The following is an 11414-nucleotide window of genomic DNA, read 5'->3' as shown; positions in this document are numbered from 1 at the left end:
TTTGATCATGCCAGGTCCAAAAGTACCATGGACAAACATGCATCATCTTATTCCCGTCCTTTGCTTATACAACTACTCAATGCACAATGAGGCATCAGTGTTATCTTTTTTAATGTGTTTGTTCTAATTCATTTATTGGATCATCACTTAATTACAACTCGTCAATGGGTTACCCTAGATGGTTACCTTAGTGTCACGACCCCCATTGAGAGCCAGTCCCCCCACATTGCATTTAGTTATCTCATTCTATATACTCCAAAAATTAAAACAAGAGAATAATAATATCATATAAACACTAATCACATCATTGTGAACTCGTGACAGTATATAGAATCATATAAAATTCATATAAGAACTTTTATAAAGCTTTTCACATAGGCAAGTCCCAATTCAAAACATGATGCATAACTGAATCATTAGTTGCACCATAAGCACATACAACATATGGATCATGAAACATCTTCAATCTAACCTGAGTGACATAATAGACTAATATTGTTAAGCGTAATTGTCTCATGTAACCATGAATGATATCATCGTGAATTCATTCCATAAGATGAAATCGCATTATCTAATAAAGGACTTTCTACAAGCCTCATATGCAAATTGGTTATTTGAAAATTCAACTGATAGCCTAATTGTTGGAAATATAGATGGAGTAACTAAGAGGGGGGGTGAATCAGTTACCACAAAATATTTTCACAGATCCTTAGATATCTAACAAAACTAATTACTGTTGTCACTCAATAAACATACTAAAAAATGTTGTAACTCGGTAAATGCAGAGTATGTTTTACTTTAGCTTATCTGACATCAATTAGTAATAGTTTGCAAACATGAGTGAAAAGAAATGAATGCAAGAGACACCAGATTTAACGTGGAAGCCTAATATGGAAAAAATCACCAATGTAACTAGTTACTGATTTTCACTCTTCTGAAGTGAGCCCTATTAGGAGCCAACCTGGTTAAAGGTTACAAAACACATTGTTAGGTGTGACCTTGTTAGAGGATTTAAAACTGGCTGTTAAACCAACTCTGTTAAGAGATTTTGGATCACTGCTATAATAGTAAGAAAGTAACAATGAAATGACCTAATTGAGATGCAATTGAATTACTGATTACAGATCTCAATTCTACTTCATACTAGATCCTTCCTGATCGAATATTACTTTGTTGCTCCACAAGGATATCTGACCATCCTTCAAGTTCGCTCACACACTTCCTTTTTCAATCAATCAATACACTTGCACACTACTGAAAATCACAACTTGACCTTACATTTATATCGTTCAGATTGTCAAGTCGACTCAATACAAATTACAATGATCAATAATCATTACCATAGTCAACTGGGATCAATACTTGAAATAATTAAACTTCATATCCTAGATCAACAAAATCCTTCGATAGTTGACCTTGCTCAGTAAGTAAACACTGGTTCTGAGACGATCTTCTATGTTAACCAATAGATGCTTGGTTAACACTGCGAACTTGCAAAATCCTTTGGCAACCGAGTTAACTCGATTAATACTAACTTTGAACAACTTTCCTTCATTAACCATGAGAGCTCGGTTAACACTGCTTTCTGCTAGAATTCTTTCGACGCCCGAGTGAACTCAATAGACACTATCTCTGTAGAGTAATTTTCAAGAATACTCGGTAGACAAAGAAAACTGTCTTGCTGACCAAATGAGCTCGGTAAGCACTGATTGACAACTGATATGATATTTGTGTAACATCAAAGACAACACACAATTAGACAATTGTATCCAACACTAACTTCATGATCTCTTGAATATAAAATAAATGAAGCATAAGATCTTCAAATCAACCCATTTCAATCCATATAATCATAAATCACATTATCATTACTCCATAAAAGAAAATAGTATCATATGAAGCTAAATAAAGAACTTCTACAAACTCTCTCAAAAACAAAGCTTTGATCTCAGAATCACACCTTGCACATAATAATGCATATGAACCATGAAAACAACTTTAATTTGACCTTTTAAACTTCAAATGACTGGTGAAATAGAGTGCAAAGAACCTAATTATGATCCTAATTATGAGCCTAATTATGATCCTAATAACATTATTGCATCCATCACTTGCATATGTCGTCAAATGGCATGAAAATCAAGTCCTGTAACAATAAAGCATCATTAATGGTCAACCACACAAATGAAGTCTTCAAAAGTCCTCAACACAAGCATATTTAAAAACACATGGAAGGGGTATCACCAATCATAAGCAATATAGCTAACAACACTAGTATGTCTTAGAAATACAAGTCATCAATAACATCAAGTCTTGAATTATAAAATCATCATGAATAATCTACCGTAATAGATCAATTAAGTACTTTCATAGCTATTAAAGTACAACACATACACAGACAGAACGGAGAATATGACAGGGTATTACAACATCAAATAGACTCACCCTATTAGCATCGAGTGTCAGTTCAATGTCATAATGCCTACTTCTTGTGTTAGGGTGGCAGAGGTGTTATAGCTTCCTCTACTTTGGGGCTGACAAAGGTATTGTATTCCTGGTATTTTGATAATAATTGGATTGTGCCTTCAAGATAAAATAAATCAGGGGAAATTTCATGTGTGAACCTGTAGGTAGTTAGTGACTCGGTTGATTCATCTAAAGAAAAACTACATAAACTTTGATATCATACACATCGGGATGTTCCATGTTTTACTTATTGAATTTAGAGGTAAATCTTTGTGATAAATGTTTAACAACATGATGCCATGTAGGAGACTGTAGCTTCGTGTTCTACAAAGATAGTGGTCTGATGAATATTTCCAAAACCATAAACAGTTTTTTTCGAATCGTCTCTGAAAAAAGAGTATCTGTTTCAAGTTCACAGGACCACAGGGCATTGGAGGCTCCGATACTTGAATGAATATGAACCTCCCAAATGTTGAACTACAAGAATTTTCCAAGAGGAAAAACAATAATGCATTAGCATCGTATGAAAGGACGTAGATTACACTCTCTTAGAGATTTAAGGGGGGAATTCAATAAAAAAAGGAAGTAGTAGTCACTCAAAACTGGATGTCGGTTAGAATTTATTCTTTCAATCAGTCCTCCTGGTCGTTACATGTTTATTCCCCTACAGTAGCAATGAGAAAAAAACTTTTAAGAGACATCTCGTCCCTATACAACATTTAAAAGACGAGTTTCTTATGAGAGGCGATTCCAGTACAGTCCTAAAAACAAATGAAAAATGTGGAGATATCATTCCATCGCCTGACGTGATGGAAAATTTTCAAGATTTTATTTGCTAGAATGATTTCACAAACTACCCACCTCACAATGGTCTCTTCACATGGACTAAGCGGCAAAATAATTGTCATCTTCTAGAAGAAAGGTTGCGCAGATTTATTGTTTCTTTAGAATAGGCAACAAACATTTCTCTTTCCAGTCAACAATATTATCTTTCTTAGGTTCAAACCAATTTCTCATCTCTCTGGAATTGAGAAAATCCTCATCCCATCCTATCTCCTCTTTAAAATTCCAATAAACTTGGTTCAGAGACCCAGATTTTCTGCCTCACCTAAAGGTTTGGTGGGAAAAACACCCTTTGTCTCAAGGTCAAGGATGTTTCAACTTTCCAAGAAGCTAAGTTTTATCAAACTCCAAATCAAACAATGGAATGTGAACCATTTCAGAAGCAAGTTCCATCAAAAGGAAAAATTCCAATCAGCTAGAAAAAATTGACAAACACATCATCAGATATGGCACAAATAGTCTCTCTTTTTCTACCGAATTCTCCATACAAAAATAAGTGGAAAAATTATCACTTAGAGAGGCCACTTTTGAGAGACAGAAATCAAGGGAGTTATGGCTGAGGGCAGAAGACAAAAACACAAAGTTCCTCCACTTGTCATCCAAAGTTAGGAAGTAGACTAATGCAATTTTCTCCATTGATTCATCTGATGGAGTAAGTCTTCATGAGGACTAGCAGATAGGCTAGGAAGCAACCATTTTTTTCTCAAATCTACTTAAAGAACTCATTAGTGATCCCTCCCAAGTGGTAGCTACAAATAATCTTGTACAACATATCCCTCTTCTAGTCTCCCAGCACGATAATTCCCTCCTTCAACCATTCACTCAAGAAGTTAAGCATATGGCCTTTTCCATGCCTTCAGACAAAGCTCCAAGGCCAGATGGTTCTATAGCTGTACAATGAAGAAAGAAAATGAACAAATAGCCACAGGACTACCTATCCAGTTTCTCATATCACAGGGAAAGTACAAAGAAGCATTATCTTATTTTGCTGAATATGAATGATAATGCAAAACTGCACCTAAAACATGAAAGAAATGACTGCAGAATCATTTTCAATCCAAGAAAACCATATTCAGACTTTAGAATCTGATGTATGAAACTCTCTTTTATTTCAAATGCATAACAAAACAATAACAATATTATTTTATCTCTGTCATTACAATCAACTTGCAGAAAAATAGAAATAACACTGCTATTCCCCTCCCTGTTACAATCACTGCACATAAGATATATTCTCCCTTTCCTGTAGCTATATTTTTTCAATATGGTTGGGATTTCATGGGTAGAGAGATTTGGCTATCCCTGGAAGAATCTAGAAGAAATGGTACTCTTTTGAAAGAACTAAACAATACACTCTTAACGCTTGTCCCCCAAAAATACCATCACTGATAGTTGACTTCAAACCTCTCTCCCTTTGTAACACTATTTACAAAACCTTTTCCAAGGCAATAGTTCTGAGACTAGCAAAGATTATGCCCAAAATAATTTTAGATGAAAGGGGGGATCTGTTCCTAATAAATAGACAGCAAAAGGTGTCTTCATAGATCACCAAACCATTCATGCTATCCTTAAGAGTACGACCTCAACTATGATAATCAAGGCCGATGATAGAATCAACCAAGATTTTCTGATTAATATCCTTCTCAAACTGGGTTTCACTCCTCAATGGTGCAAATGGATCAAAGCATATATCGCTGAGGCTAAATTCACAATATTAGTTAATGGTTCACCACAAGGATTATTTAGTTCATCCCAATGGGTAAGGTAGGGGGATCCATTATCTCCATTTCTTTTCATCCTCCTAGCAGAAGCTCTCGGCAGAACAATCTTGCATCAACACTATTTGGGATTTGCCAAGGTTTCCAAATTCCAAATTCAACCCTCTTCATGTCTCATTTTCTATTTGCAGATGACACTTTGCACTTTGGGTAATCCTCCATTGCAAAAGCAAAATGTATGTGGAAAATCCTACAAGAATACTAGGAGGCTTCAAGCAAAGGATAGATGCGGAAAAATCAAGCATTATTTTTGTTACACAGCTCCAACCAATGCAACTTGAATATCTTCAATTTTGAGATTATAAAAAAGGTCAAATTTCCAATCAATATCTTTGGATCCCTTTTTTAGGCCCAAATAAAGTTAAGAATTTTGGGATAAGATTTTATTGCAGATTCAATTGAAAGTATCTTCTTGGAGAGGCAGATGACTACCCTTAGCAGGGAAACTCACCTTGACTAAAGCAGTTTTGTCTGCTATTCCAAACTATATAATGTCAATATTAAAGATTCCTTAATCAGTCCAAATGAAATTTGAACAAGGGACAAAGCAACTCTTATCACAAGGTAACATGGATTCTCGGAATAAAAGAATAATTCCTCTAGTATCCTGGAACAAATTATGTGAAGACAAACAAGCAAGAGGAGCAATGACGCATAATTTAGAAGCAAGAAATCTCTTGGAGAAAATTTAGCCTAGAAAGTATATGATAAGACCAAGCTAAAATACATGGACTCACAACTCTGGAAAAGAATCTTTACAATGGCTAATCCACAAAGAGGTTCGTAAAAATGAGACTTCTTCACAACTTCCACAGACATAATCAGCCCCCACCTAACATGAATAACAATTGATGGAGCAAAAGAAAACTTTTGGGAAGACTCATGGAATGGCTTCCCCTCCATCCAGAGGATTGAAGATTTAACTGAAGCAAAAATATTTTTCAAACAACATTGGGGCTCCAAAGTCAAAGATTACATTCAAATCTTTGATCTTAAACTCCCATAATGCCACCCTCAAAATTCTTCAAAATTGCAATTTCCAGAATGAGATCACAGAGTGTGATCTGAAACATTGATGCAAAATATTGAAAACACAAACGATTCCAGAAAGAAAAGCTACTATCTTCCAGAATGTCAAAAATCTTTCTTATTTAACATTTCAGTCAAAGGGAAAAAAGTTATCTTGGCAATCAGGCTCTTCTATCTGGGCTCCATCAAAATCAGGAAAATACAAAGTCAAGCTGGGATAATTGTCCATCATCCATCAAGGTGACACAGCAACAGAGACCACTTGGCCATACAAACTCTGCTACAAGGATGCAGTCTTACCAAAAGCAAGGGTTTTTGCTTGGCTTGCTTTGAAAAAGCATATTCTCGCAAGTGAAAGACTAGTGAGACTTGGAATATCAACTCCATTCGTCTTCCCTTTATGTATACTACAAGAAGAAACAACAGATCACTTGCTCCTGATGTGTAATTTCACACAGCAGTGCTGGCATTGGTTGCAATTCAGTTTAAATTGGCATACATGGTCGCTATTCAGATTAGATTGGCATAGTCCCCTTCCTAGCAACCTGAAAGATGTGTTCATCTCTTGGCCAACATTATTCCAAGAATCTTTGTTTTCCCCCATTTGGTTAGCAAGCCCTTCTTCCTGATCTAGAGCATTGGTGCAAACATAACAGGATCTTAAAAAACCAATCTCATTCACTTTCAGAGGTTATTTTTTGGAATAAAAAAATCTATTTCAGAGGTGGTAATATCTAAAGTTCTTAGTCAAGGAATGTCAAGACTTTTCCTATTTTGGACTCCAGACGTTGAGATAAATGGCACCTCCTACAACTATCCAAAGTTGGTTCTTGGATATCAAAAATGAAAGTTGACATAATTAGCATTTCTTGGTCCCCTGTCAGAATATGTCAAATTGAATTTCGATGGTGCCTCCCATAGCAGTCCAGGAAGCTGAGGTGCGGCTTGTCTTTTACAAGATCACATTGGCCACATTGAAAAAGCAGTTGCTCTGAAATTATTAAGATAATATCTTATACTTTCTATAATAGTCAACTACTTGTCTGTAGTCCGTCTTTCAGTCTAGATAGGAATGTTTCCTATCCCGTCTCTTTTTTCTTCAGTCCAGATAGGAATGTTTCCTATGCTGTCTCTAGTTTTGTTTCTAATTCCGTCTTCAGTCTACGTTGTTTCTAAAAAGAAACAATGTCCTTGTAATTTTTTATAAGGAACACATTTGTTCCTCTGTTAATCAATGAATCATCCGGAAATCCGTTAATCTGCCAACTCTTCTTGAATCTTGTAACATGGTATCAGAGCTATTACTTAAATTTTTTTTGAAAAAATTTATAATTTCTTCGTGAAATTATTTGTTTAAATTTTTTCAAAATTATTTCTGTTGAATTTCTCTAAAACCTGCTTAGGGTTTTCGGCCTAGAGAAATTCCCGAACTCAGGTCTGCCTGTGTTTGTTCAGCACACTCTAGCCTCATTCGTCCATGCACATCGATCCTTGAAGAAAAATCTGCCATTTTTTATCAAGAAATCTGAAGTTTTTTCAAGCTTTTTTTCAGCTAGGGCCGTTTTTTTTCGAAACCCTAATTTTTGGGGTCGAAAAAATATTTTGTTTGCAAATTCTTGTTGGGTTTTTCGAGAGTTCAACTGGGTTGTCGTCCATTTTTTCTGGGTGCCTCAATTTTTGTGCCTCGATTTTTGAGCCAGCGGATCCAAAAAACAACAGCAGATTCCTTCTGGGTTTTTCGAGCTCTCTTCTAGGTCATCCTTTGATTCTTCTGGGTCTTTCGTATTTTTGCTTCGAAAAGTGTGCCTTCACAGATTTTCATAGTTTTTCATTGAAAAACGTGTATGGCATCTCTGACAAATATTCTGCTCGAACATAATTCCAAATTCAATGGTCGCAATTATGGAACCTGGAAGCAACGCATCATCGCAATCTTCAAATATCGAAACACCGATCAACTTGTTCTGGGTGTTACGCAGCGTCCGACTTCTCCGGGTCCTGATCAAGGCGAAGCTGCATTTTTCGCCTTCTCAATTTGTTTCTGTTTTTAATGGGTTTGTTGATTTTCTCCTCAAAAATCATTTCAAGTTATCTGTAATACACAAGGTTGCGTGAGATTCTGGGTTTGTTGATTTTCTCCTCAAAAATCATTTCAAGTTGTTTGTAATACGCAAGGTTGCGTGAGATTCTGGGTTTGTTGATTTTCTCCTCAAAAATCATTTCAAGTTGTCTGTAATACGCAAGATTGTGTGAGATTCTGGGTTTGTTATTTTCTCCTCAAAAATCATTTCATGTTGTCTGTCGCAAGGTTGCGTGAGATTCTGGGTTTTACCGTTTTTTCCACAAAAATGAAGTAAATGCAACTTATTTTGAGTCATAGCACTCTTCTGGCAAAGCTTCTTGGTTTCAGCATTCTGTAGATCCAGGGAGGGTCTCAATTATCACAGAATGTTCCGACATCCGTACGTTGACCATTAACGGAGGGTATTAAGATAATATCTTATACTTTCTATAATAGTCAACTACTTGTTTGTAGTCCGTCTTTCAGTCTAGATAGGAATGTTTCCTATCCCGTCTCTTTTTTCTTCAGTCCAGATAAGAATGTTTCCTATCCTGTCTCTAGTTTTGTTTCTAATTCCATCTTCAGTCTACGTTGTTTTTTTAAGAAACAACGTCCTTGTAATTCTTTATAAGGAACACATTTGTTCCTCTGTTAATCAATGAATCATCCGGAAATCCGTTAATCTGCCAACTCTTCTTGAATCTTGTAACAGAAATTACCTATTAGCACAAGCAATCAAGTGGAAGCCCAAGAACCAGCCAGCCTTCTTCTAGTAAAGCAAATGAGCATAACAGAGATTCTAGTAGAAGGTGATTTAATGAATTTAACTAAGCTTCCAAATATAAAAAACTCACTACTGGAACATATAATATATAATCGAACATGCTTTTGAAATTCTAGAATTTTATTGAGTTTCTCATTGCCAACGAGAAGGAAATGGTGTGGCAGATGAACTCCGCAACATAGGAGTACAGTTAACTGAATGGGGCTCTTTACTTTTCACAATGAATTCCACTCATGCGTAGAGAACTTGTTCGAAGGATTGAAGAAGATATCAACAATATAAAATATTTTTCTTGATTAACATGTGTATTGTTTTCTACAGGCTTAACAATTACTGCAGTCTTCTTTCTATTGTTACCATGATGTGAATTGCTTCAATTTGCCCGCCTGGATGTTGTGCAGTACATTTCTCGTGACATATTGCTCCTGATGCAAGCTTAATGTAAGTTGCTTTGATTTTCCTGCAGGAATACCAGCTGTATATAAGCCCACATATTTGCATAGCTTGCCATGATGGGAGCATATCTTCAGGCAAAGGAAAAACAATTGGCAGTCGCCTGTTTGTCAATCACTTTTGGCTCACATGTATTTTCAAATTATCCCAATTAAGGGGTACATGCAGCCATTCTGAGTTTCCTGTGTCAATGTTTTGGTAGAGATTGGAGCTATCAATCATATACACACAGCTATTTGTGATATTGCATAAGCATTTTGATGAACTGCTCCTCTATTCAATGTTATCTAGATTTGAAATGCTGGAACCATTGACATTCTCCAAGTCATCATTTGTGTAACTAACATATATAAAATGTTTCTTCAATGCATGCTGAGTGTATGCTGTTTGAAGTTCTGGGCAGTAATGTTGATAATCGTCATTCATTAAGGACCGCAATTGAAGTTCTGAGCAGTTGAGATTAGTAACCATCTATCATTTATGATGCCATACTTGTTATGAGGAAAAATAAAATGTCACTGTCACTATCCTTACCTCACAATGGAGCTTTTTTCAGTTAGGACGTTTTGTATTCTGCGACTAGCATTGAGAGCCATGCTTGATTGGATTCTTAGGGTGTGCATTTGGTTAGTCTGATGATTATTTTTTGAAAGATATTACTCCAAGCACTGGGTATTCTTGATTTTATTTTATCGGGCTGTCATCCTCTTGATAGATATTCTGTGTACTTACGTTGAGCACTCATAGCTGTTGTACAAGTTTTTTGATGTTTTATAAAGCATTTTTGTATATGGTGACATTCTACTGGCATTTGTTAAATAAGAAGAGTCTAAGTGAAGAAGCGATTCTTATGATAAAGATTGTGAGCTCTGTATTGATTCTTGTAATTATTCAATTAAGGATATATTTTGAGTGTGGTTGGGTTTTTCCCTTCAGGTCGGAGTGTTTTTCCAGAACAAATATTGTGTCTTGTTGTTTATTTTCTATTGTTTTGCTACTTATTTTATTTCTGGTCTATAAACATTAACATGGTATCAGAGCTAGATTAAGAAATGGCAAAAGCAACGCTAACCATCAAGTTTTGGAAATGGCTAGGAAATGTTAGAGAGCAATTCCTATTTTGGGTAATCTCAATGAACAGTTAAAAGGTGCAACTGCTGTGCATGGTGGGCATTGGAATGAGGGAAATCACCTCTCTTCCATACCTTCTGAGAAGGAATCCAATGTCATGCATCGGTGCTTGGAAGATTCCTTGAGAGATGTTTTTCATGGGAAAACAATGTTCAGTGGTGGTGATTGCATACCACTTCGCTATTGTTGTCATAAAATGAGTTTACGGGTATGCTCAAGTAGGCAGTTTGAGCAATAGTTGTTGGTTGCATGTGATCTGTTGGTGTATACCAATGGAGCTTAGTCTGCAATTCACCCAATAATTTATATTCTGCATTTTTATGCGGTGTATGTCCTACAATTCCCAGAATAGGATATGGACATCCGTCAGGGTAGGAGTCAGGTCTGCTGAGCTGTAAGGGATATGAAAGTTGAAATCTGATAGACCGTTACTAAATTGATCAACAATAAGGAGATAAGTATTTTATGATTATACCTTTAAATATTGATCCTGAATTTTATGTAGTTAATTCATGCAATAACATAGGGAATAGTGAATCATGTATGCTTCTAGCATTAGTCTGTATATTTCTCTTTGGGATACAAGTTGAGTCTATTACTAATCTCTCTATGCTTCTAGGACAGATCTAGAAGTAACAGGATGATGAGAGATTACACAAGAAATTCGAGGATGTAAGAGCTTTATGCCTCTTGTAAGAAAGTCATGCAGGTTGTAGAAACGAACAAGCATGAGGACACTGTTTGCAACCATGGGATTGAGCTGATGTCACATAACTTCATTGAAGGAAGGACCTATAAAGATTGTCTTTCAATTCAGTTTATTCGAAGAGGAAGAAATGACATTCTGAGAGAGTTATATACCAAGTAT

At 35.9% G+C, this 11414-nt stretch overlaps 1 long non-coding RNA gene across 1 annotated transcript; it reads left to right on the top strand.

The window, feature by feature from the left end:
• The first annotated feature begins 2410 nt into the window (after nucleotides 1-2410).
• Nucleotides 2411-9880, top strand: LOC149539771 (uncharacterized). The gene is made up of 2 exons (XR_016355940.1): nucleotides 2411-2543; nucleotides 9429-9880. It is a non-coding gene; the product is annotated as an uncharacterized LOC149539771 (long non-coding RNA).
• The last annotated feature ends 1534 nt before the right edge of the window (nucleotides 9881-11414 follow it).

Source organism: Cupressus sempervirens, chromosome 9 (assembly GCF_028749045.1).
Source record: "Cupressus sempervirens isolate cs-2001-9-10 chromosome 9, ASM2874904v1, whole genome shotgun sequence".
NCBI lineage: Eukaryota > Viridiplantae > Streptophyta > Pinopsida > Cupressales > Cupressaceae > Cupressus > Cupressus sempervirens.
This window is presented reverse-complemented; position numbering and strand designations above follow the sequence as displayed.